The 26021-nt window shown below is 38.3% G+C and overlaps 2 non-coding genes across 2 annotated transcripts; both read right to left on the bottom strand.

Annotated features, from left to right (window-relative positions):
* Nucleotides 1-281: 281 nt before the first annotated feature.
* Nucleotides 282-389, bottom strand: LOC112725782 (small nucleolar RNA R71). Its single transcript, XR_003164865.1, has one exon. It is a non-coding gene; the product is annotated as a small nucleolar RNA R71 (small nucleolar RNA).
* Nucleotides 390-22777: 22388 nt separating this feature from the next.
* Nucleotides 22778-22885, bottom strand: LOC112725162 (small nucleolar RNA R71). Its single transcript, XR_003164286.1, has one exon. It is a non-coding gene; the product is annotated as a small nucleolar RNA R71 (small nucleolar RNA).
* Nucleotides 22886-26021: the final 3136 nt, after the last annotated feature.

The raw sequence follows: 26021 nt of genomic DNA, 5'->3' as shown, positions 1-26021 counted from the left end.
AGCTAAAACCTCAATTAGTTTCTCTGATGCAGCAAAACTGCAAGTTTCATGGACTTCCATCTGAAGATCCTTTTCAGTTCTTAACTGAATTCTTGCAGATATGTGATACTGTTAAGACTAATGGAGTAGATCTTGAAGTCTACAGGCTCATGCTTTTCCCTTTTGCTGTAAGAGACAGAGCTAGAGTATGGTTGGACTCTCAACCTAAGGATAGCCTGAACTCTTGGGATAAGCTGGTCTAGGCTTTCTTAGCCAAGTTCTTTCCTCCTCAAAAGCTGAGTAAGCTTAGAGTGGATGTTCAGACTTTCAGACAGAAAGAAGGTGAATCCCTCTATGAAGCTTGGGAGAGATACAAAGGACTGACCAAAAAGTGTCCTTCTGACATGCTTTCAGAATGGACCATCCTGGACATATTCTATGATGGTCTGTCTGAATTAGCTAAAATGTCATGGGATACTTCTACAGGTGGATCCATTCACTTAAAGAAAACGCCTGCAGAAGCTCAAGAACTCATTGACATGGTTGCTAACAACCAGTTCATGTACACTTCTGAAAGGAATCCTGTGAATAATGGGACGCCTATGAAGAAGAGAATTCTTGAAATTGATACTCTGAATGCCATACTGGCTCAGAACAAAATATTGACTCAGCAAGTCAATATGATTTCTCAGAGTCTGAATGGAATGCAAGTTGCATCCAACAGTACTCAAGAGGCATCTTCTGAAGAAAAAGCTTATGATCCTGAAAACCCTGCAATAGCAGAGGTAAATTATATGGGTGAACCTTATGGAAACACCTATAACCCATCATGGAGAAATCATCCAAATTTCTCATGGAAGGATCAAAAGCCTCAACAAGGCTTTAATAATGGTGGAAGAAATAGGTTTAACAGTAGTAAACCTTTTCCATCATCCACTCAGCAACAGATAGAGAACTCAGAACAAAATACCTCTAATTTAGCAAACTTAGTCTCTGATCTATCTAAGGCCACTGTAAGTTTCATGAATGAAACAAGGTCCTCCATTAGAAATTTGGAGGCACAAGTGGGCCAGCTGAGTAAAAGGATCACTGAAATCCCTCCTAGTACTCTCCCAAGCAATACAGAAGAAAATCCAAAAGGAGAGTGCAAGGCCATTGAATTAATCACCATGGCCAAACCTGTGAAGGAAGGAGAGGACGTGAATCCCAAGGAGGAAGACCTCCTAGGACGTCCAGTGATCAATAAGGAGCTTCCCTTTGAGGAACCAAAGGAATCTGAGACTCATCTAGAGACCATAGAGATTCCATTAAACCTCCTTATGCCATTCATGAGCTCTGATGAGTATTCCTCTTCTGAAGAGAATGAGGATGTTACTGAAGAGCAAGCTGCCAAGTTTCTTGGTGCAATCATGAAGCTGAATGCCCAATTATTTGGTATTGAGACTTGGGACGATGAACCTCCCTTGTTCACCAATGAACTAAGTGATCTGGATCAACTGAGATTGCCTCAGATGAAACAGGATCCTGGAAAGTTCGTAATACCTTGTACCATAGGCAACATGATCTTTGAGAAGGCTCTGTGTGACCTTGGTTCAGGGATAAACCTCATGCCCCTCTCTGTAATAGAGAAACTGGGAATCTATGGGGTGCAAGCTGCTAAAATCTCATTAGAGATGGCAGACAATTCAAGAAAACAGGCTTATAGACAAGTAGAGGACGTGTCAGTAAAGGTTGAAGGCCTTTACATCCCTGCTGATTTCATAATCCTTGATACTGGGAAGGATGAGGATGAATCCATCATCCTTGGAAGACCTTTTCTAGCCACAACAAGAGCTGTGATTGATGTTGACAGAGGTGAATTAGTCCTTCAATTGAATGAGGACTCCCTTGTGTTTACAACTCAAGGTTACCCTTATGTAAACATGAAGAAGAAGCATAAAAAGCCTCTCTCAAAACAGAGTCAACCAGAACCCCCACAGTCAAACTCTAAGTTTGGTGTTGGGAGGCCACAACCAAACTCTAAGTTTGGTGTTGAACTCTCATATCCAAACTCTAAGTTTAGTGTTGAGGAGTCTCAACAATGCTCTGAACATCTGTGAGGCTCCATGAGAGCCCACTGTCAAGCTATTGACATTAAAGAAGCGCTTGTTGGGAGGCAACCCAATTTTTATTTATCTAATTTTATTTTTCTTGTTCTTTCATGTTTTATTAGGTTCATGATCATGTGGAGTCACAAAATAAATATAAAAATTGAAAACAGAATCAAAAACAGCAGAAGAAAAATCACACCCTGGAGGAAGACCTTACTGGCGTTTAAACGCCAGTAAGAAGCATCTGGCTGGCGTTCAACGCCAAAACAGAGCATGGTTCTGGCGCTGAACACCCAAAATGGGCAGCATCTGGGCGTTTGAACGCCAGAATTGCACCCTGGAGAAGAGCTGGCGCTGAACGCCCAGAACAAGCATGGTTCTAGCGTTCAACGCCAGAAATGGGCAACAAATGGGCGTTCAACGCCCAAAACAAGCACCAATCTGGCACTGAACGCCCAGAGTTGTGTGCAAGGGCATTTTGCATGCCTAATTTGGTGCAAGGTTGTAAATCCTTGAACACCTCAGGATCTGTGGACCCCACAGGATCACCTCAGGATCTCTGGACCCCACAGGATCCCCACCTACCTTCACTCACTTCTTCTCACCCCTCTTTCACACTATCCCATAAACACTCTTCCCCAAAACTCTTCACCAATCACCTCAATCTCTCTTCCCTATCACCACTTCACCACTCATATCCATCCACTCTTCCCCATAAACCTACCTCATAAACGGCACCTACCTTCAAAATTCAAAATCAATTTCCCACCCAAACCCACCCTATATGGCCGAAACCTTACCCCCCTCCCTTCCCTATATATAGCCCTCCATTCCTCCTCATTTTCACACAACACAACCCTCTCTTCCCCTTCTTGACCGAAACACATCTCCCTCTCCCTCTCCTCCATTTCTTCTTCTTCTTCATCTATTCTTTCTTTTCTTGCTCGAGGGCGAGCAATATTCTAAGTTTGGTGTGGTAAAAGCATAAGCTTTTTGTTTTTCCATTACCATTGATGGCACCTAAGACCGGAGAATCCTCTAGAAAAGGGAAAGGGAAGACAAAAGCTTCCACCTCCGAGTCATGGGAGATGGAAAGATTCATCTCCAAAGCTCATCAAGACCACTTCTATGATGTTGTGGCCAAGAAGAAGGTGATCTCTGAGGTCCCTTTCAAGCTCAAGAAGAATGAGTATCTGGAGATCCGACATGAAATCCAAAGAAGAGGTTGGGAAGTTCTAACAAAACCCATCCAACAAGTCGGCATCCTAATGGTTCAAGAGTTCTATGCCAATGCATGAATCACTAGGAACCATGATCAAAGTAAGAACCCGGACCCAAAGAATTATCTCACCATGGTTCGGGGGAAATACTTAGATTTTAGCCCGAAAAATGTGAGGTTGGCGTTTAACTTGCCTATGATGCAAGGAGATGCACGCCCCTACACTAGAAGGGTCAACTTTAATCAAAGGTTGGACCAAGTCCTCATGGACATATGTGTGGAAGGAGCTCAATGGAAGATTGACTCCAAAGGCAAGCTGGTTCAACTAAGAAGACTGGACCTCAAGTCTGTAGCTAGAGGATGGTTAGATTTCATACAACGCTCCATCATCCCCACTAGCATCCGATCTGAAGTTACTGTGGATCGGACCATCATGATTCATAGCATCATGATTGGAGAGGAAGTAGAAGTTCATGAAGTTATCTCCCTTGAACTCTACAAAATAGCCGAAAAGTCCTCCCCATGGCAAAGCTAGCTTTACCTCATCTTATTTGCCATCTATGTTACTCAGCTGGAGCTTTCATAGAAGGAGACATTTCCATTGAGGAAGAGAAGTCCATCACTAAGAAAAGGATGGAGCAAGCAAGAGAGCCCATTCATGGATCTCAAGAGACGCATGAAACTCATCACCATGAGATCCCGGAGATGCCTCAAATGCATTTTCCTCCACAAAACTATTGGGAGCAAATCAACACCTCCCTAGGAGAATTAAGTTCCAACATGGGACAACTAAGGGTGGAACATCAAGAGCACTCCATCATCCTTCATGAAATTAGAGAAGATCAAAAAGCAATGAGGGAGGAGCAACAAAGACAAGGAAGAGACATAGAAGAGCTCAAGGACATCATTGGTTCCTCAAGAAGGAAACGCCACCATCACTAAGGTGGACTCATTCCTTGTTCTTACTTTCTCTGTTTTTCGTTTTCTCTATGTTAAGTGCTTATCCATGTTTGTGTCTTCATTACATGATCATTAGTAGCTAGTAACTTTGTCTTAAAGTTATGAATGTCCTATGAATCCATCACCTCTCTTAAATGAAAACTGTTTTAATTCAAAAGAACAAGAAGTACATGAGTTTCGAATTTATCCTTGAACTTAGTTTAATTATATTGATGTGGTGACAATGCTTCTTGTTTTCTGAATGAATGCTTGAACAGTGCATATGTCTTTTGAAGTTGTTGTTTAAGAATGTTAAATATGTTGGCTCTTGAAAGAATGATGACAAGGAGACATGTTATTTGATAATCTGAAAAATCATAAAAATGATTCTTGAAGCAAGAAAAAGCAGCAAAGAACAAAGCTTGCAGAAAAAAAAAAGAAAAAAATAGGCGAAAAAATAGAAAGAAAAAGAAAAAGCAAGTAGAAAAAGCCAAAAGCTCTTAAAACCAAGAGGCAAGAGCAAAAAGCCAATAACCCTTAAAACCAAAAGGCAAGGGCAACAAAAAGGATCCCAAGGCTTTGAGCATCAGTGGATAGGAGGGCCTAAAAGAATAAAATCCTGGTCTAAGCGGCTAAACCAAGCTGTCCCTAACCATGTGTTTGTGGCGTGTAGGTGTCAAGTGAAAACTTGAGACTGAGCGGTTAAAGTCAAGGTCCAAAGCAAAAAAAGAGTGTGCTTAAGAACCCTGGACACCTCTAATTGGAGACTTTAGCAAAGCTGAGTCACAATCTGAAAATGTTCACCCAATTATGTGTCTGTGGCATTTATGTATCCGGTGGTAATACTGGAAAATAAAGTGCTTAGGGCCACGGCCAAGACTCATAAAATAGCTGTGTTCAAGAATCATCATACTAAACTAGGAGAATCAATAACACTATCTGAACTCTGAGTTCCTATAGATGCTAATCATTCTGAACCTCAATGGATAAAGTGAGATGCCAAAACTATTCAAGAGGCAAAAAGCTACAAGTCCCGCTCATCTGATTGGAGCTATGTTTCATTGGTAGTTTGGAATTTATAGTATATTCTCTTCTTTTTATCCTATTTGATTTTCAGTTGCTTGGGGACAAGAAACAATTTAAGTTTGGTGTTGTGATGAGCGGATAATTTATACGTTTTTAGTATGTTTTTAGTAGAATCTAGTTACTTTTAGGGATGTTTTTATTAGTTTTTATGTTAAATTCATATTACTGGACTTTACTATGAGTTTGTGTGTTTTTCTGTGATTTTAGGTATTTTCTGGCTGAAATTGAGGGACTTGAGCAAAAATCAGATTCAGAGGTTGAAGAAGGACTGCTGATGCTGTTGGATTCTGACCTCTCTGCACTCAAAGTGGATTTTCTGGAGCTACAGAACTTAAAATGGCGCGCTTCTAATTTCGTTGGAAAGTAGACATCCAGGACTTTCCAGAAATGTATAATAGTCCATACTTTGAACGAGTTTAGATGACGTAAAAGGGCATTGAACGCCAGTTCTACGCTGCTGTTTGGAGTTAAACGCCAGAAACAAGTCACAAACCAGAGTTGAACGCCAGAAATATGTTACAACCTGGCGTTCAACTCCAAAAAGAGCCTCTGCACGTGTAACATTCAAGCTCAGCCCAAGCACACACCAAGTGGGCCCCGGAAGTGGATTTATGCATCAATTACTTACTTCTGTAAACCCTAGTAGCTAGTTTATTATAAATAGGACTTTTTACTATTGTATTAGACATCTTTGATTCCTGGATTGTATCTTAGGATCTTTGGATCATCTTTGGACGCCTGGTTCTTAGATCATGGGGGCTGGCCATTCGGCCATGCCTGAACCTTTCACTTATGTATTTTCAAACGGTAGAGTTTCTGCACTCCATAGATTAAGGTGTGGAGCTCTGCTGTTCCTCAAAGATTAATGCAAAGTACTACTGTTTTCTATTCAATTTAACTTATTCCGCTTCTAAGATATTCATTCGTACTTCAACATGAATGTGATGAATGTGACAATCATCATCATTCCCTATGAACGCGTGCCTGACAACCACTTCTGTTCTACCTTAGATTGAATGAGTATCTCTTAGATCTCTTAATCAGAATCTTTGTGGTGTAAGCTAGATTGATGGTGGCATTCATGAGAATCCGGAAAGTCTAAACCTTGTCTGTGGTATTCCGAGTAGGATTCAGGGATTGAATGACTGTGACGAGCTTCAAACTCGCGAGTGCTGGGCGTAGTGACAGACGCAAAAGGAGGGTAAATCCTATTCCAGTATGATCGAGAACCTCAGATGATTAGCCGTGCTGTGACAAAGCATTTGGACCATTTTCACAAGAGGATGGGATGTAGCAATTAACAACGGTGATGCCCTTACATAAAGCCAGCCATGGAAAGGAGTAAGATTGATTGGATGAAGACAGCAGGAAAGCAGAAGTTCAGAGGAACGAACGCATCTCCATACACTTATCTGAAATTCTCACCAATGATATACATAAGTATTTCTATCTTTATTTTCTGTCTATTTATTATTAATATTCGAAAACTCCATAACTATTTTATATCCGCCTGACTGAGATTTACAAGGTGACCATAGCTTGCTTCAAGCCGACAATCTCCGTGGGATCGACCCTTACTCACGTAAGGTTTATTACTTGGACGACCCAATGCACTTGCTGGTTAGTTGTGCAAAGTTGTGATAAAAAGTTGAGATTACAATTGAGCGTACCATGTTGATGGCGCCATTGATGATCACGATTTCGTGCACCATTGCTGCTTCTAAATCCACCAACTTTGCTTCTCTCAACCCCTCCATTCGACATTGAGTCTCTTCTTAAGTAACTTCTCTCTGATGCATGAGCATCTTTTAGTAGTTTTCCTTATTATTCTCTTAATAAAGTTAGTGATCTTTCTTTATATTCCTTGAAATCTTGCTACTTTGAGTACTTTGTGTTTTATTTTGTAGGAGATTATTAAAAGAATGTTAGCAAGAACAAAGAGGAAGAAGACAAGCAAAGGAAGCTAGCATGAAGCAGAGGAAGGTGGCGTGCAACTCCACTCTGGAGTGCCATGCCCTCAATGAAGCAAAGAGGGGTGGTGTGCAATGCCACCTTGGGCGTGCCACGCCTTCCACAAGGCATGAAGAAGAATGAAGAGTGGCGTGCCATGTAACACCCTAACTATCAAAATGTCACGCTTCCGGTTGCGCCACTCTGATTGATCGGGTATTACGACGACTCTTATAATATTTAATATTAAAATATGAGCCTGTTTAAAACTTGAACCGAATTTAAAAAAAAAAAACATCCAAACTAAAAATATAAGTTACAATACTCACAGGAAATATATATATATATATATATATATAATTTACAAACATCTCATATCAAAATCCTATCCCTCTTATAAGACTTGCAAAATTAAAGACGAGAAAAACATAAATACTAAAACAATACAAAATATCAGCTGATAGAAAATAAATAATATCCTCTGAACTTCGTCGTCTGTAACATGAAAAGAGAAGATCTGCAGGGGAGTGAGAACATCATCCTCGAAAGGGTTCTCGCTATAGGGTTGCAGAAATACTATAATAGGATACGCGAGATAAAATCGTTACAGTGATCAATAACCGCCTTATGCATCATTTCAAAAGCAAAGGTTTACTATAAAAGAAAATATGAAATCTTTCTGAAAGAGGAACTGTTCATTTCTTAAAAATTCAAAAGCCTTTCAAAAGGTTTATCTATGCTGAACCAGATTAGTTTTTCATACTTTTCTAAACAATATACACAAAACCGAAACCAATCATCAGCCCATTTCTTAATCAACTACGGCCCTAGGCCCAAACAACCCAGACAACAACCAACCACCACAGTCCAACAGAGTCTCAGTCGCAAACACAAATAGGACAGTTCAAGCACAAACAAACAGTTACGGCAAGTAGAACATTTAGCAGTTAATCACAAGTAATCACAAAGGCAAACCAAGTACAATATGCACACCCAAACAAGGTCACATAGATGCATATGATGAATGCCTGTCCTAGTGGCTAATGATATCATCAGTCGGTTATAAAGCCAACCCGACAAGTCCTGGTAGCTAACCATTAGACTGTCCCTCTATCGTGCATCCCCAACTCGAGTTATTCATAATCATAATCATAATTCACATCCAACACCCTCACTGGTGTTTATTCACAGGGGCGAGCTCATCCGGAACTTTCACAGTGTCCGGCCACACTTACGACATAGGGTCAGCAGAGTATCGAGTTTCAACCTGGAGCACATGGTGGCTAGCCACTGCTTTCACCCAAGAAAACTCGTATCACAGATAATTGGAAGTGCAACAATCACTTTATCAGCTCAAAATCATTCATATTCATACTCAGCCATCCGGCTCATAACATATTCCACAATCAGCCATAATTCATTATCATATACAGCCATTCCGGCTCATAACATATAAGCACTTCCACCATCCAACATCATCAAACTCATAAAATCATCATTCAAGCCATAAATCACTTTTTCTCAATTCAATTTACTTTGAAATCGACAATCAATTCTTTCCAGCCTTGGCTTTAAAATCCCTATTTCACAAATCTTTTCAGGCTCATAACCACTTTTCCTCAAATGTAACTTTCTCTTTTCTAAAACAAATTCACCCTCAGCATTGTATTTCCAAAATTCCAAAACCAAGACAAATTAAAATCTCCTTTGAAGAATTCAAAATCATTCATCCTAATATAGGATTCGATAATAAAATTTCTCAGCCGATTCTTTGAAATTCTTAAAATCGTATATCCTTGGTTTAAGCAAATAAAAACAGAGTTCATTATAAAACTGGATCATATAAAGTCACAAGTCCCAACCCAATCCAAAGTCAATTCACTTGAAACGGAACCGATTTATTTTAATTAAAACCACTTTTAGGTTCCTCCTTAAAACCAATTCTCTGGCTTCTTCCAAAATGTCACAAACGCAATTATTCAGTCAAAGTCTAATTTCCTTTAAAATCACTAAAAGCACCTCTGAACGAAACCTTTAAGTCTAACCAAAAGCAAAAGTCCTTTTTATATTAAAAATCAATATTAAAACATAATACTTTTCTTCAGTGATTCAAATGGTAAAATAATTTATTTCTAAATAAATCGAACTCAAGACATATAGTTTACTTAAATAAATTAAGCTCGAAAACATAAATATTTTCTTAATAAATCAAATAATACAATTTCTCAAATCCAAACCTTTCTAAATAACTTTTCAAACAAAGTCTAGGATTTTAATAGAAATTTCGGCAGCACCTCACCTAAAACTTGGACTTTGCCGCCTAGTTCGGATGCCAACTAAACCATTCCACAATCTTTTTCAACGGTCCAAAATCCAAAATCAGTTCAAAAGCAAGCTAAATCCAATATTCACCTCATTTTCATATCTCAAGGAAACTGTTTCAAAATCAACTCATTATCAACCGATTAAATTCATTTCCAAAACTTTAAAGAAACAGTTCAGCAACAATTCATTTATCAAAAACAAAACAATAATCTAATCAAAACATATAATCATATCCATCCAAAGTAGCCAAACAATACATAAGACTGGTACAATCACTAAAAGTATATAATTCTCACACCAGTATCCATTTATAACAATTCCAGATATAAAATAGCTTTTTAGAAGAGCCCCTACCTCAATACGCAAAACCAAAACCCAAATGCGTCACAGGAACCTTCTCTCTCAACCCGAAATCACCGAAAATTGCAACCTCAGCTCCAAGCCACTTTTGCAGTAACCACAGCAACTCTAATCGTGACATACAACAACTGAAACTTAATGTTATAGCAATTAACGCCGCAAAAATTCAGTGTATGATAATAGAGCAGCGATTAAAGGACTCTTCAAAACAAAAATGCTTACCATACTTGAGGGAACCAAGTAGCGGCAGCACCAGTGGCAATTCTGGCAACACCAACGCCACAGCCGGTGACCAGAACGATGATAACTCGCGATAAACTTTTAGCACAACCAGCCTTAGCAACAACTCTTATGGCAGTGGAGAACTTAACGGATAAGGAAGCTGAAGCAAGGTTAGAGCTTAAAAACACAGAGGACTCAGCGGCTGTTTTCGGTGACAGAGGCGGCGGCAGTGTTTTTCCGGCGGTTGAAGCGGCCAGAAACGGTGCAGGTCTCCTCTCTCTCTCCTTTGCTCCTGTGCTTTCTCTCTCTCTCACTCTGTGCGACCTGACGACCTCCTTCCCGGTGGCACGGTAGCGGCAGGGACGACTGGGAGATGCGATGACAGCGCGAACACAACAGCGGCGACGGCGAGCTAGTCCGTGACGGGGAGGACGACGAAGGCCCCACGTTTGGCCTCTCTCTCTCTTCGTTGATGGTGACTGCTCCACTCCTCCACGGTGGCGCCGAAGATCAAGGACGGCGACGACTCTAAGGGAGACGACAAGCAAGGACGACGACGGCTCCTCGTGGTGGTCGATCTCCCCTGTTCGGAGACATCAACGGTGGAACGGGCTTGGTGGAAGGCAGAACGACGACTAGGCAGCGACGATCGGCGTGGCTTCAACGGTGATGCTCCTCGCGGCTCTACAAACGGCGACGATGAATTTGATAGTGACGGGAGGCGCGACGGAGCTGGACGGTGGCTGGGCACGGCTCCCTCTTCTTCGATTCCAGGCTCTCTGTTCTCCCTCGATTCCCCATTCTCCCTTCTCTGCCTCTTCTCTCTAATTTCTGTTTCTGAAGCGTGTATTACGTTGGAGGGGTTTTGGGTGGCTGCGCGTGTGTCAAGCTTGGGGGTGGGGAGTGTTTGCTGATAGGGTGGCAGCTAGGAAGGGAAATTAGGGTTAGAGTTGTGTGTGTTGAGTTTTAAGATTAGGGTAAAATTAGGTACAAGGGTAATTTTTTAATTTCAAATAAAAATATGGATAATATAATAATTAGAAATAAATTTTAATCCAACAATAATAATGTATAAAAATACTATTTGTTCATCAATTTCACAAATTTTTTTCAATAAAATGTTCAAATCCAATGATTAGAAATAATATAATTAAATTCTTTATTTTTCCAAAACAGTAGTATTAATATTTTAAAATATTAATTATTTATTCCAAATCATATAAAATTCTTATTATTTTATAACTACCAACTTTATAATTTAAATATAGAAAATAATTCAATAATTGTAAAATTGGATAATAATCTTAATTTATTTCAAATTCAATTAATCGAAACTTGCTTTAATTATCTTTAATAAATAAATTTCTGAAATTAAAGCTACAAAAATATTGAATTTGAAATTAGCTCATGATAGCCCTTTTTCAAAAGTTCTGGGTCTTACATTCTACCCACCTTATAAAAATTTTTGTCCTCGAAAATTGATACAAAACGAAAGAAATTTCATAACAGTTCACTCTTGAACACATTTAAGGAAGAAGCAAAAATATCTCAACATATATATGGTTTTCAAATACTTGGATTGTCGCATGCATAAAGATACAAAGGTAGGAGTGTGATTGCAAAGCAGACGTTACAAGTTAGGCTCAATGCAAAAGATGACATGGTTCAAACATGTGATAGTAAAGCAAGACATCGAAGGCTATAAAACAGGGTGGGGTTAAAACGACGTGCTTAACATCTGCACACTAATCTCGTATCAACCTCAAAGCTTCAACTTTCCAACTCCATCAATCACGTAACAACCCCATAACCGGCCACAAGTCTAACACCCACAAACTCTTTCACAAGGAACAAAACTACCACAACCCATCATAACGTTACACACCTACCGTTTCACCTTCCATATACACATATCACATCTTAAAGAACTAACGCATCGCATTACTACACCTACAAGTCGTACGTGACATCAAAATAATTCTCGAGTCTACTCAGAAGGATACAAGAATTTAGAAAGGAGAGACAAATGTCAAAGATAATACTCATAGATTTGAAAGAATGTATGAAATTCCAGGTAAACAAAGATGCTCAAGCAATGAAGTTTGCTAGAACTAAATCAACTGACAACTTCAAAGATAACCCTTGGATCAAGGAAATCCAATATGATCAATAAGAAGAAAAATTAGCGCATTAGTTTGAAACAAATTCAAACTGATTCGAAGAAGTATGAGGTTTTTAGAAAAGAAAATCCAAGGCCAAAGACAAACCTACAAGAGTCGAGTATGGATGAAACTCTTTCGAATGCATTGCTCATGAAAAGCGTTAAACCTTTCGAAAACTATTTCACGTTTTCAAAGAAAAGATGCGCAACAAACACTTTGTAAGAGAATAACAAAAGTATAAATGTGGCATTACTTTAATAAAATTTTCATGTCGAAAGAGATTAGGTAGAGTTTTAAAACGAAATAAACACTGATTTGGCTAAGAGCAAAGATATTTCCTTAAATATTTTAGAAGGATAGTCAGGAATACAACTAAACCAAAAGTAATCATAAAACTCGGAAGAAAATCAAATGATTGTTCAGAAATTCTCTAAGTCCATATCCAAACAAGCATGTATAAAATTATCGCAAGGACGGAAGAAGAAATTAAACTCTATTTAGAAAAGAAAATCCGAGGTAAAAATTTGCTTATAAGTTGGTACAGGAAATAAGTAGTGCATTACAAACGAACAGGTTTCTACTAAATAAGGAAGGATTTCAAATCTTCATTTAGAATAGCGCATGCCAACTTTAAATCAACTGTCAAAAATTGAACAATGGTTTCAATTACAATCAAGCAACAGAAAAATAAATTTAGTTTAGAATTTCTTCAAAGAGAATTCAAAACTTCTTTAAAAAGTTCAAAACAAGACTCCAAAAGTATACTTGAAATCACTATCTCAAAAGGACACTCAAGAAGATTAGGATGTACTTAAAAAGGAGTCAAGCCACACAAGAAAGGATCTTAAATTAAGGGAGTTCAAACAAGATCTACTAGGCATGAGCATCAAACAAGCTTTCAATTGATCCAAAAGAATACAACAGTCATAGAAAAAGATAACTCAATCATTAGTAATTTCTCAAGAATAAATCTTTGACTAAGAACTCTAATAGAGACAATGAGAGGATAAACGATGCACTAATTTTGAAACGAATCAAGCTGACTCACATAAGAAGGATATTCACAAGAGAGGGAAAACCAATATCAATGGTAATGTTCACAAGATGTAAAAGATTAGTTAAAAACAAAGTCAAGTATGAAATCCATAGAAACAAAGACTTAAGGAATTAGTCCATGCTAGAAAGGAAAGATATGAGCCCAATATTTTCAAAAGAACAATAATTGCATAAGCAATGTATCATGCTAAATTAAATTCAATTAAAAATGAATTAGGCGATACTTGTCAAATGAAGATCAATCGGAATAAAGGCGAAAATCTTTTCTTTCTAAAATTTTAAAAAATATCTAAGCACATAATCAAATAAAGATATGCATAAGAACTGTAGTAAGGTTGTTTGGAAAATCAAATTGTATTTAGAGTAAGTATAATTCCTTAAACCAGTAGAAGAATAGGTGAGGTATTAGAAATAAATAGTTTTAAAATTGCATAAGAAATTTTCAATGTTTTATATAGATAAGAGCATATAGAATCAACAGCAATTTTTGTAAAATTTTCAAAATTAGTTGTAATTACTGTCAAATAAGAGAAAAACTGAATCACAATTTCTTTAAGAATGGACTCGGAAAAAGGACCTAAAAGGCACAGCGCATCAAGACAAATTCAGAGCTATATCAAGGAATACATGAATCAAGGAGTACTTGAATCAAGAAGAAGAATTTAAACAGAGAAAGATAGATACAACAAGGATTTCAAACAGCATATGCAATTAGGATCAAACAAGAATGCATAGGAGTAGAGGAATAGGATTGAAAAAAATCAAACTACTTTTCAAAAGAATTAGCAAACAAGAACTTCAAGATAGGCTAGGAAGGAACACGTTAACTCCAACAGAATTTCAAGACACATACTGAGTAACCTCGAGAAATAGTCTCTAACATTTCCAAAACCCACGATTCGCTTTACCCAAAACTCGTATATCATCTATGATAACCCATTAGTGCTCTCATATACATAATTCGCTAGTATTAAGCCGGCCAAACTTAATATCAGGAACTATGCAATGCAAGTCTAATGGCATTAATCAATAGACCGTCATGTGCATAGAGCTCTAATTCTTGTTATCCGAACAAGACCTACTACATGACAATGCTCAGAGTATGCAATTGAAGTATAGTCAGTCCATTCCTCAGGCTCTACAGGAAGGACCACTCTGATACCATAATGTAACACCCTAACTATCAAAATGTCACGCTTCCGGCTGCGCCACTCTGATAGATCAGGTATTACGACGACTCTTATAATATTTAATACTAAAAAATGAGCCTGTTTAAAACTTGAATCGAATTTAAAAAAAAAAAACAAACATCCAAACTAAAAATATAAGTTACAATACTCACAGGAAATATATATATTAATTTACAAACATCTCATATCAAAATCCTATCCCTCATATAAGACTTGTAAAATTAAAGGCGAGGGAAACATAAATACTAAAACAATATAAAAATATCGTCTGACAGAAAATAAATAATATCCTCTGAAATTCGTCGTCTGTAACCTGATAAGAAAAGATCTGTAGGGGAGTGAGAACATCATCCTCGAAAGGGTTCTCACTATAGGGTTGCAGAAGTACTATAATAGGATACACGAGATAAAATTGTTACAGTGATTAATAACCGCCTTATGCATCTTTTCAAAAGCAAAGGTTTACTATCAAGAAAATCTGAAATCTTTTCTGAAAGAGGAACTGTTCATTTCTTAAAAATTCAAAAGCCTTTCAAAAGGTTTATCTATGCTGAACCATATTAGTTTTTCATACTTTTCTAAACCATATACACAAAACTGAAACCAACCATCAGCCCATCTCTTAATCAACCACGGCCCTAGGCCCAAACAACCTAGAAAACAACCAACCACCACAGTCCAACAGAGACTTAGTCGCAAACACAAATAGGACAGTTCAAGCACAAACAAACAGTTACTGCAAGTAGAAAAATTAGCAGTTAATCACAAGTAATCACAAAGACAAACCAAGTACAATATGCACACCCAAACAAGGTCACATAGATGCATACGATGAATGCCTGTCCTAGTGGCTGATGATATCATCTGTTGGTTATAAAGCCAACCCGACAAGTTCTGGTAGCTAACTATTAGACTGTCCCTCTGTCGTGCATCCCTAACTCGAGTTATTCACAATCATAATCATAATTCACATCCAACACCCTCACTGGTGTTTATTCACGGGGTGAGCTCATCCGGAACTTTCACAGTATCCGGCCACACTTACGACATAGGGTCAGCAGATTATCGAGTCTCAACCTGGAACACATGGTGGCTAGCCACTGCTTTTACCTAGGAAAACTCGTATCTCAGATAATTGGAAGTGCAACAATCACTTTATAAGCTCAAAATCATTCATATTCATACTCAGCTATCCGGCTCATAACATATTCCACAATCAACCATAATTCATTATCATATACAGCCATTCCGGCTCATAACATATAAGCACTTCCACCATCCAACATCATCAAACTCATAAAATCATCATTCAAGCCATAAATCACTTTTTCTCAATTCAATTTACTTTGGAATCGAAAATCAATTCTTTCCAGCCTTGGCTTTAAAATTCCCATTTCACAAATCTTTTCAGGCTCATAGCCACATTTTCTCAAATGTAACTTTCTCTTTTCTAAAACAAAGTCACCCTCAGCATCGTATTTCCAGAATTCCAAAACTAGGCCAAATTAAAATCTCCTTTGAAGGATTCAAAATCTTTCATCCTAATATAGGATTCGATAATAAAATTTCTCAGTCGAGTCTCAAGACTTTACAGAAGAATAACCTATCTGAATTTCTTAAAAATTCATTAAAATTCTTAAAATCATAGATCCTTGGTTTAAGCAAATAAAAATAGAGTTTATTATAAAATTGGATCATATAAAGTACCAAGTCCCAACCCATTCCAAAGTCAATTCACTTGAAACGGAACCGATTCATTTAAATTAAAACCACTTTCAGGTTCCTCCTTAAAATCAATTCTCTGACTTCTTCCAAAATGTCACAAACGTAATTATTCAGTCAAAGTCCAATTTCCTTTAAAATCACTAAAAGCTCCTCTGAACGAAACCTTTAAGTCTAACCAAAAGTAAAAGTTCTTTTTATATTAAAAATCAATATTAAAACATAATACTGTCCTTCAGTGATTCAAATGGTAAAATAATTCATTTCTAAATAAATTGAACTCAAGACATATAGTTTACTTAAATAAATTAAGCTCGAAAACATAAATATTTTTTTAATAAATCAAATAATACAATTTCTCAAATCCAAACCTTTCTAAATAACTTTTCAAACAAAGTCTAGGATTTTTATAGAAATTTCAACAGCACCTCCCCTAAAACTTGGACTTTGCCACCCGGTTCAGGTCTCAACTAAATTATTCCACAATCCTTTTCAACAGTCTAAAATCCAAAATCAGTTCAAAATCAAGCTAAATCCAACAGTCACCTCATTTTCATATCTCAAGGAAACCGTTTCAAAATCAACTCATTATCAACCGATTAAACTAATTTCCAAAACTTTAAAGAAACAGTTCAGCAACAATTTATTTATCAAAAACCAAACAATAATCTAATCAAAACATATAATCATATTCATCCAAAGTAACCAAAGAATAAATAAGACTGGTACAATCACTAAAAGTATTTAATTCTCACACCAGTATCCATTTATAACAATTCCAGATATAAAATAGCCTTTTAGAAAAGCCCCTTCCTCAATACGGAAAACCATAACCCAAATGCGTCACAAGAACCTTCTCTCTCAACTTGAAATCACCGACAACCACAACCTCAGCTCCAAGCCACTTTCACAGTAACCACAACAACTCTAATCGTGACATACAACAACCGAAACTCAATGTTCTAGCAATTAACGCCGCAAAACTTCAGCGTATGATAACAGAGCAGCGATTAAAGGACTCTTTAAAAGAAAAAAGCTTACCGTACTCGAGGGAACCAAGTAGCGGCAGCACCAGTGGCAGTTCCAGCAACACCAACGCCACAGCCGGTGACCAGAACGACGGCAACTCGTGATAAACTCCTAGCACAACCAGCCTTAGCAACAACTCTCATGGCAATGGTGAACTTAACGGATAAGGAAGCTGAAGCAGGGTTAGAGCTTACCAACACAGAGGACTCAGCGGCTGTTTTTGGTGATAGAGGCGACGGCAGTGTTTTTCCGGCGACAGAAGCGGCCAGAAATGGTGCAGGTCTCCCTTCTCTCTCCTCTGCTCTCGTGCTTTCTCTCTCTCTCTCTCACTCTGTGCGACCCGACGACCTCCTTCCCGGTGATACGGCGGCAGCAGGGACAACTGGGAAATACGACGACGGCGCGAACACCACAGCGGCAGCGGCGAGCTAGTTGGTGACGGGGAGGACGACGAAGGCCCCACGTTCGGCCTCTCACTCTCTTCGGTGATGGTGACTGCTCCACTCCCCCACGGCGGTACCGAAGATCAAGGACGACGACGACTCCAAGGGAGACGACAAGCAAGGACGGCGGTGGCTCCTCGTGGTGGTCGATCTCCCCTGTTCGGCAACGTCAGCAGTAGGACGGGCTTGGTGGAAGCCAGAACGACGACTGGGCAGTGACGATCGGCATGGCTTCGCCACGATGCTCCTCGCAGCTCCACAAACGGCGACAATGAATCTGATGGTGACGGGAGGCGTGACTCCCTCTTCTCTGATTCCAAGCTCTCTGTTCTCCCTCGATTCCCCATTCTCCCTTCTCTGCCTCTTCTCTCTAATTTCTGTTTCTGAAGCGTGTATTGCATTGGAGGGGTTTTGGGTGGCTGCGCGTGTTTCAAGCTTGGGGGTGGGGAGTGTTTGCTGATGGGGTGGGGGCTAGAAAGGGAAATTAGGGTTAGAGTTGTGTGTGTTGAGTTTTAGGATTAGGGTAAAATTAGGTACAAGGGTAATTTTGTAATTTCAAATAAAAATAGGGATAATATAATAATTAGAAATAAATTTTAATCCAACAATAATAATGTATAAAAATACTATTTGTTCATCAATTTCACAAATTATTTTCAATAAAATATTCAAATCCAATTATTAGAAATAATATAATTAAATTCTTTATTTTCCCAAAACAACAGTATTAATATTTTAAAATATTAATTATTTAGTCCAAATCATATAAAATTCTTATTATTTCATAACTACTAACTTTATAATTTAAATATAGAAAATAATTCAATAATTGTAAAATTGGATACTAACCTTAATTTATTTCAAATTCAATTAATCGAAACTTGTTTTACTTATCTTTAATAAAGAAATTTATGAAATTAAAGCTACAAGAAGATTGAATTTGGAATTAGCTCATGATAACCCTTTTTCAAAAGTTCTGGCTCTTACATGCCATGCCACTCTACCAAAATGGCACGCTGGGCCAAGTTTTAGGAGCCAAATTGCAAGGCCAAAAGGTGGTGTGCCATGCCCTCCCAGAGTGCCAGGCCAAGTTCAAGATAACTCCCAGGGACCAAACCAAGCATGGGCGTGCCACGCACACACCAAGTGGCACGCCTTTGACTCCCCTGCGAGAGTGGGTGTGCCATGCCACACCATGAAATGGCACACTGGGCCAAAGTCTAGTGAGCCTCCAAGTGCCATGTCTCTCTGATGAGCGGATAATTTATATGCTTTTTGGCATTGTTTTTACATAGTTTTCAGTATGATTTGATTAGTTTTTAGTATATTTTTATTAGTTTTTAAATAAAAATCACATTTCTAAACTTTACTATGAGTTTGTATGTTTTTTTTGTGATTTCAGGTATTTTCTGGCTGAAATTGAGGGACTTGAGCAAAAATCAGATTCAGAGGTTGAAGAAGGACTGCAGATACTGTTGGATTCTGACCTTCCTGCACTAAAAGTGGATTTTCTGGAGCTACAAGAGTCCAAATGGCACGATCTTAATTGAGTTGGAAAGTAGACATCCAGGGCTTTCCATCAATATATAATAGTCCATACTTTGCCCAAGTTTAGATGATGCAAACTGGCGTTCAACGCCAGCTCTCTGTCCTATTCTGGAGTTAAACGCCAGAAATAGGTTGCAAAGAAGAGTTAAACACCAGAAACAGGTTACAAACTGACGTTTAACTCCAAGGAAGACCTCTACACGTAAAAGCTTCAATGCTCAGCCCAAGCACACACCAAGTGGGCCCGGAAGTGAATTTCTGCATCATTTACTTATCTCTGTAAACCCTAGTAACTAGTTTAGTATAAATAGAACTTTTTACTATTACTTTTACAGCTCTGGACGTTTAGTTCTTAGATCATGGAGGCTGGCCATTCGGATATGCCTAGACCTTTATCACTTATGTATTTTCAACGGTAGAGTTTCTACACATCATAGATTAAGGTGTGGAGCTCTGCTGTTCCTCATGAATTAATGCAAAGTAATATTATTTTTCTATTCAATTTAAAGCCTATTTCTTATCTAAGATATACACTTGTTCTTCAACCTGAGGAAGGTGATGATCCGTGACACTCATCATCATTCTCACCTATGAACGCGTGCCTGACAACCACTTCCGTTCTACTTGCAATAGCTTAAGTGCGTATCTCTTAGCCTCCTGGTTCATGATGAATGGTTGCCTTGCCTGACAACCGAGCCTTCCATTCCATGAGATCAGAGTCTTCGTGGTATAGGCTAGAATTATTGGCGGCCATTCTTGAGATCCGAAAAGTCTAAACCTTGTCTGTGGTATTTCGAGTAGGATCCGGGAAGGGATGGCTGTGACGAGCTTCAAACTCGCGAGTGCTGGACGTAGTGACAGACGCAAAAGGATTACTGAATCCTATTCCAGTATGATCGAGAACCGACAGATGATTAGCCGTGCGGTGACAGCGCATTTTGGACCATTTTCACTAAGAGGATGGGAAGTGGCCATTGACAATGGTGATGCCCTACATAAAGCTTGCCATGGAAAGGAGTAGGAATGATTGGATGAAGACTGCAGGAAAGCAGAGGTTCAGGAGGAACAAAAGCATCTCTATACGCTTATCTGAAATTCTCACCAAGGAATTACATAAGTATTTCTATCCTATTTTATATTTTATTTATCTTTTAATTATTAAAACTCTATAACCATTTGAATCCGCCTGACTGAGATTTACAAAGTGGCCATAGCTTGCTTCAAGTCGACAATCTCCGTGGGATCGACCCTTACTCACGTAAGGTTTATTACTTGGACGACCTAGTGCACTTGCTGGTTAGTTGTGCGAAGTTGTGACAAAGAATTAAGATTATGAACGTGCGTATTAAGTTTTCAGTGCCGTTACCAAGGAATGAACGATCACGATTTCTGCGCACTAAGTTTTTGGCGCCCTTGCCGGGGATTGTTCGAGTTTGGACAACTGACGGTTCATCTTGTTGCTCAGATTAGGTAATTTTATTTTAATTTTAAGTTTTTGTTTTCATTCTTTTTATTTTCGAAAAATTTTCAAAAAAAAAATATATTTTTCAAAAAAATTTAATTTATGTTCTTCAGAATTTTTAAGAAGGAATTCTAGAATTTCATGGGATATGTTGAATCCTGGCTGGCTGTAAAGCCATGTCTAAATTCTTTTGGGCTGAGGCTTCTTCTTCACATGCTTGAACTATGTATGCTGAAGCTTGGCTAGCCATTGGCCATGTCTAGTGTTTTGGACCGGAGCTTTCACTGAAAGCTTGGCTGGCTAGTAAGCCATGTCTAATTCCTGGACCGGAGTTTTAGACTAACATTGCAAGATTCCTGGAATTCCTATTAAAAATTTTGAAATCCTTATTTTCTTTTTTCAAAATAATTTTCGAAAAAAAATCCAAAAAAATTAATAAATCATAAAATCAAAAATAATTTGATGTTTCTTGTTTGAGTCTAGTGTCAATTTTTAAGTTTGGTGTCAATTGCATGCTTTTAATTTTTCTTTAAAATTTCAAAAACTCATGCATGTGTTCTTCATAATCTTCAAGTTGTTCTTGATGATTTTCTATGTTTGATCTTTAATTTTTCTTGTTTTGCATCTTTTCTTGTTTCTCATATGCATTTTCAATTTGTTAGTGTCTCAACATTAAAAATTTTTAAGTTTGGTGTCTTGCATGTTTTTCTTTTCTTAAAAATTTTCAAAAATAAGTCTTGATGTTCATCTTGATCTTCAAAGTGTTCTAAGTGTTCATCTTGACATTCAAAGTGTTCTTGCATGCATTAGTTGTTTTGATTCATAATTTTTATGTTTTGTTTCAATGTAGTGTTTTTCTCTCTCATCATTAAAAATTCAAAAATAAAAAAAATATCTTTTCCTTATTCTCTCATAAATTTTCAAAAATTTGGTTTGATTTAGTCAAAAAGTTTTTAAATTTAGTTGTTTCTTATGAGTCAAATCAAATTTTCAATTTAAAAATTCTATCTTTTTCAAATCTTTTTTTTCAATTAACTACCTGACTTTCTGTTTGATTTTAAAAATTTTCTATTTCAATCATATCTTTTTCAAAACCACCTAACTAATTTTCTCTCTCTAATTTTCAAAAATCACCTTCCTCTTTTTCAAAATTCCTTTTTAATTAACTAATTGATTTAAATTTTAATTTAATTTCATTTTTCTTTTTAAAATTTTCAAATTTTAACTTTAATTTTAAATTAAAAACAAAAATATTTTTTTATTTTAATTAATTTTCGAATTCTTCCCTCTCTCATCTCCTTCTAATTATTTATTTATCTACTAACACTTCTCTTCTTCTTAAAAATTCGAACCCTCTCCCTCTTTCTGCGTTCAAATTTCTTTTCTTCTTATACTCATATAAGAAATCTCTATACTGTGACATAGAGGATTCCATATTTTCTTTTGTGTTCTCTTCTTTTTCATATGAGCAGGAATAAGGATAAGAACATTCTCGTTGAAGCTGATCCTAAACCTGAAAGGACTCTGAAGAGGAAGCTAAGGGAAGCTAAAGCACAACTCTCTGGAGAAAATTTGACAGAAATTTTCGAAAAAGAAGGAGACATGGCCGAAAATAATAACAATGCAAGGAAGATGCTTGGTGACTTTACTGCACCAAATTCTAATTTACATGGAAGAAACATCTCAATCCCTGCCATTGGAGCAAATAATTTTGAGCTAAAGCCTCAATTAGTTTCTCTGATGCAACAGAACTGCAAGTTTCGTGGACTTCCATCAGAAGATCCTTTTCAGTTCTTAACTGAATTCTTGCAGATCTGTGATACTGTTAAGACCAATGGGGTTGACTCTGAGGTCTACAGGCTTATGCTTTTCCCATTTGCTGTAAGAGACAGAGCTAGAATATGGTTAGACTCTCAACCTAAACATAGCCTGAACTCTTGGGATAAGCTGGTCATGGCTTTCTTAGCCAAGTTCTTTCCTCCTCAAAAGCTTAGCAAGCTTAGAGTGGGTGTTCAAACCTTCAAACAGAAAGAAGGTGAATCCCTCTATGAAGCTTGGGAGAGATATAAGCAACTGACCAAAAAGTGTCCTTCTGACATGCTTTCGGAATGGACCATCCCATATATTCTATGATGGTCTGTCTGAACTATCAAAGATGTCATTGGACCATTCTGCAGGTGGATCCATTCACCTAAAGTAAACGCCTGCAGAAGCTCAAGAACTCATTGACATGGTTGCAAATAACCAGTTCATGTACACTTCTGAAAGGAATCCTGTGAGTAATGGGACGCCTCAGAGGAAGGGAGTTCTTGAAATTGATACTCTGAATCCTATATTGGCTCATAATAAAATATTGACTCAGCAAGTCAATATGATTTCTCAGAGTCTGAATGGATTGCAAGCTGCATCCAACGGTACTCAAGAGGCATCTTCTGAAGAAGAAGCTTATGATCCTGAGAACCCTGCAATAGCAGAGGTGAATTACATGGGGAAACGCTATAGAAATACCTATAATCTCTCAAGGAGAAATCATCTAAATTTCTCATGGAAGGATCAACAGAAGCCTCAACAAGGCTTTAATAATGGTGGAAGAAACAGGTTTAGCAATAGCAAGCCTTTTCCATCATCCACTCAGCAATAGACAGAGAATTCTGAGTAGAATCCATCTAGCTTAGCAAATATAGTCTCTGATCTATCTAAGGCCACTTTAAGTTTCATGAATGAAACAAGGTCTTCCATTAGAAATTTGGAGGCACAAGTGGGCCAGCTGAGTAAAAGGGTCACTGAAACTCCTCCTAGTACTCTTCCAAGCAATACAGAAGAGAATCCAAAAAGAGAGTGCAAGGCCATTACCTTACTTGGTGTGGCCGAACCCAAAGAGGAGGAGGAGGACGTGAATCCTAGTAAGGAAGACCTCTTGGGACGCTCAGTGACCAATAAGGAGTTTCCCTTTGAGGAACCAAAGGAATATGAGGCTCATCTAGAGACCATAGAGATTCCATTGAACCTCCTTCTGCCCTTCATGAGCTCTGATGAGTATTCATCCTCTGAAGAGGATGACGACATTACTGAAGAGCAAGTTGCTAAGTAATACCTTGGTGCAATCATAAAGCTGAATGCCAAAATATTTGGTAATGAGACTTGGGAAGATGAACCTCCCTTGCTCACCAATGAACTAAATGCATTGGATAGGCAGAAATTACCTCAAAAGAAACAGGATCCTGGAAAATTCCTAATTCCCTGTAACATAGGCACCATGACCTTTGAGAAGGCTCTGTGTGACCTGTGGTCAGGAATAAACTTAATGCCACTCTCTGTAATGGAAAAACTTGGGATCTTTGAGGTGCAAGCTACCAGAATCTCATTAGAGATGGCAGACAACTCAAAAAAACAGGCTTATGGACTAGTAGAGGACATGCTAGTAAAGGTTAAAGGCCTTTACATCCCTGCTGATTTCATAATCCTAGACACTGGAAAGGAAGAGGATGAATCCATCATCCTTGAAAGACCCTTCCTAGCCACAGCAAGAGCTGTGATTGATGTGGAGAAAGGAGAATTGGTCCTCCAAATGAATGAGGATAACCTTGTGTTTAAAACTCAAGGATCCCCTTCTGTATCCATGGAGAGGAAGCATGAAAAGCTTCTCTCACTGCAGAGTCAACCAAAGCCCCCACAGTCAAACTCTAAGTTTGGTGTTGGGAGGCCACAACCAAACTCTAAGTTTGGTGTTGAACCCCCACATTCAAACTCTAAGTTTGGTGTTGGGAGGTCCCAACAATGCTCTGAATATCTGTGAGGCTCCATGAGAGCTCACTGTCAAGCTATTGACATTAAAGAAGCGCTTGTTGGGAGGCAACCCAATGTTATTTAATTATATCTATTTTATTTTATTATTATTTTATGTTTTTTTAGGTTGATGATCATGTGGAGTCATAAAAACTACTGAAAAATCAAAAACAAAATGAAAAACAGCTTTAAAAATAGCTCACCCTGGAGGAAGAACTTACTGGCATTTAAACGCCAGTAAGAAGTATCAAGCTGGCGTTTAACGCCAGAAAGAAGCATCAAGCTGGCGTTAAACGCCAGAAACAAGCACCAGACTGGCGTTTAACGCCAGAACAGAGCATGGAAGTGGTGTTAAACGCCAGAAACAGGCTACATCTGGGTGTTTAACGCCAAAAACAAGCAGCAAGCTGGCGTTTAACGCCAGACATGCATGCTAATGGCGTTTTACACGCCTAATTGGAGCAGGGATGTTAAGTCCTTGACCCCACAGGATCTGTGGACCCCATAGGATCCCCTCAAGATCTATGGACCCCACAGGATCCCCACATTTTCTTCTCTCCTCTTCATACCTTTTCATAACTCTCTTCCACAAATACCCCTCACCAATCACCTCAATCACTCTACCCCATCACCTCTTTACCACTCACATCCATCCTCTCTTCCCCAAAAACCCCACCTACCTCCAAAATTCAAACTCTTTTCCCTCTCAAACCCAACCCTAATGGCCGAACCCTAAACCTTCCCCCACTCCTATATAAACCCCTCATCCCTTCTTCATTTTCACACAACACAACCCTTTCTTCTCCCCCTTGGCCGAATACACACCTCTCTCCCTCTCCTCCATTTTTCTTCTTCTTCTCCTTCTTTCTTTCTTCTTTTGCTCGGGGACGAGCAAACATTTTAAGTTTGGTGTGGTAAAAGCATAGCTTTTTATTTTTCCATAACCATTAATGGCACCTAAGGCCAGAGAAACCTCAAGAAAGAGGAAAGGGAAGGCAATTGCTTCCACCTCTGAGTCATTGAAGAGGACAAGCCCATCACTAAGAAGAGGATGGAGCAAACAAGATATCATGGACCTCAACAAGAGCATGAGAAAATTCCTCACCATAAAATCCCTGAGATACCTCAAGGGATGCACTTCCCTCCACAAAACTATTGGGAGCAAATCAACACTTCCTTAGGAGAATTAAGCTCCAACATGGGACAACTAAGGATGGAGCACCAAGAGCACTCCATCATCCTCCATGAGATTAGAGAAGATCAAAGAGCTATGAGGGAGGAGCAACAAAGACAAGGAAGAGACATAGAGGAGCTCAAGAGCACCATTGGTTCTTCAAGAAGAGGAAGACGTCACCCTCACTAAGGTAGACCCATTTCTTAATCTCCTTGTTCTTATTTTCATGTTTTTCGTTTACTATGCTTTATGTTTATTTATGTTTGTATCTTTATTACA

The sequence above is a fragment of the Arachis hypogaea genome, chromosome 11, assembly GCF_003086295.3.
Source record: "Arachis hypogaea cultivar Tifrunner chromosome 11, arahy.Tifrunner.gnm2.J5K5, whole genome shotgun sequence".
NCBI lineage: Eukaryota > Viridiplantae > Streptophyta > Magnoliopsida > Fabales > Fabaceae > Arachis > Arachis hypogaea.
Note: the sequence above shows the minus strand (reverse complement) of the source record. Positions and strands in the feature narration are given on the sequence as shown.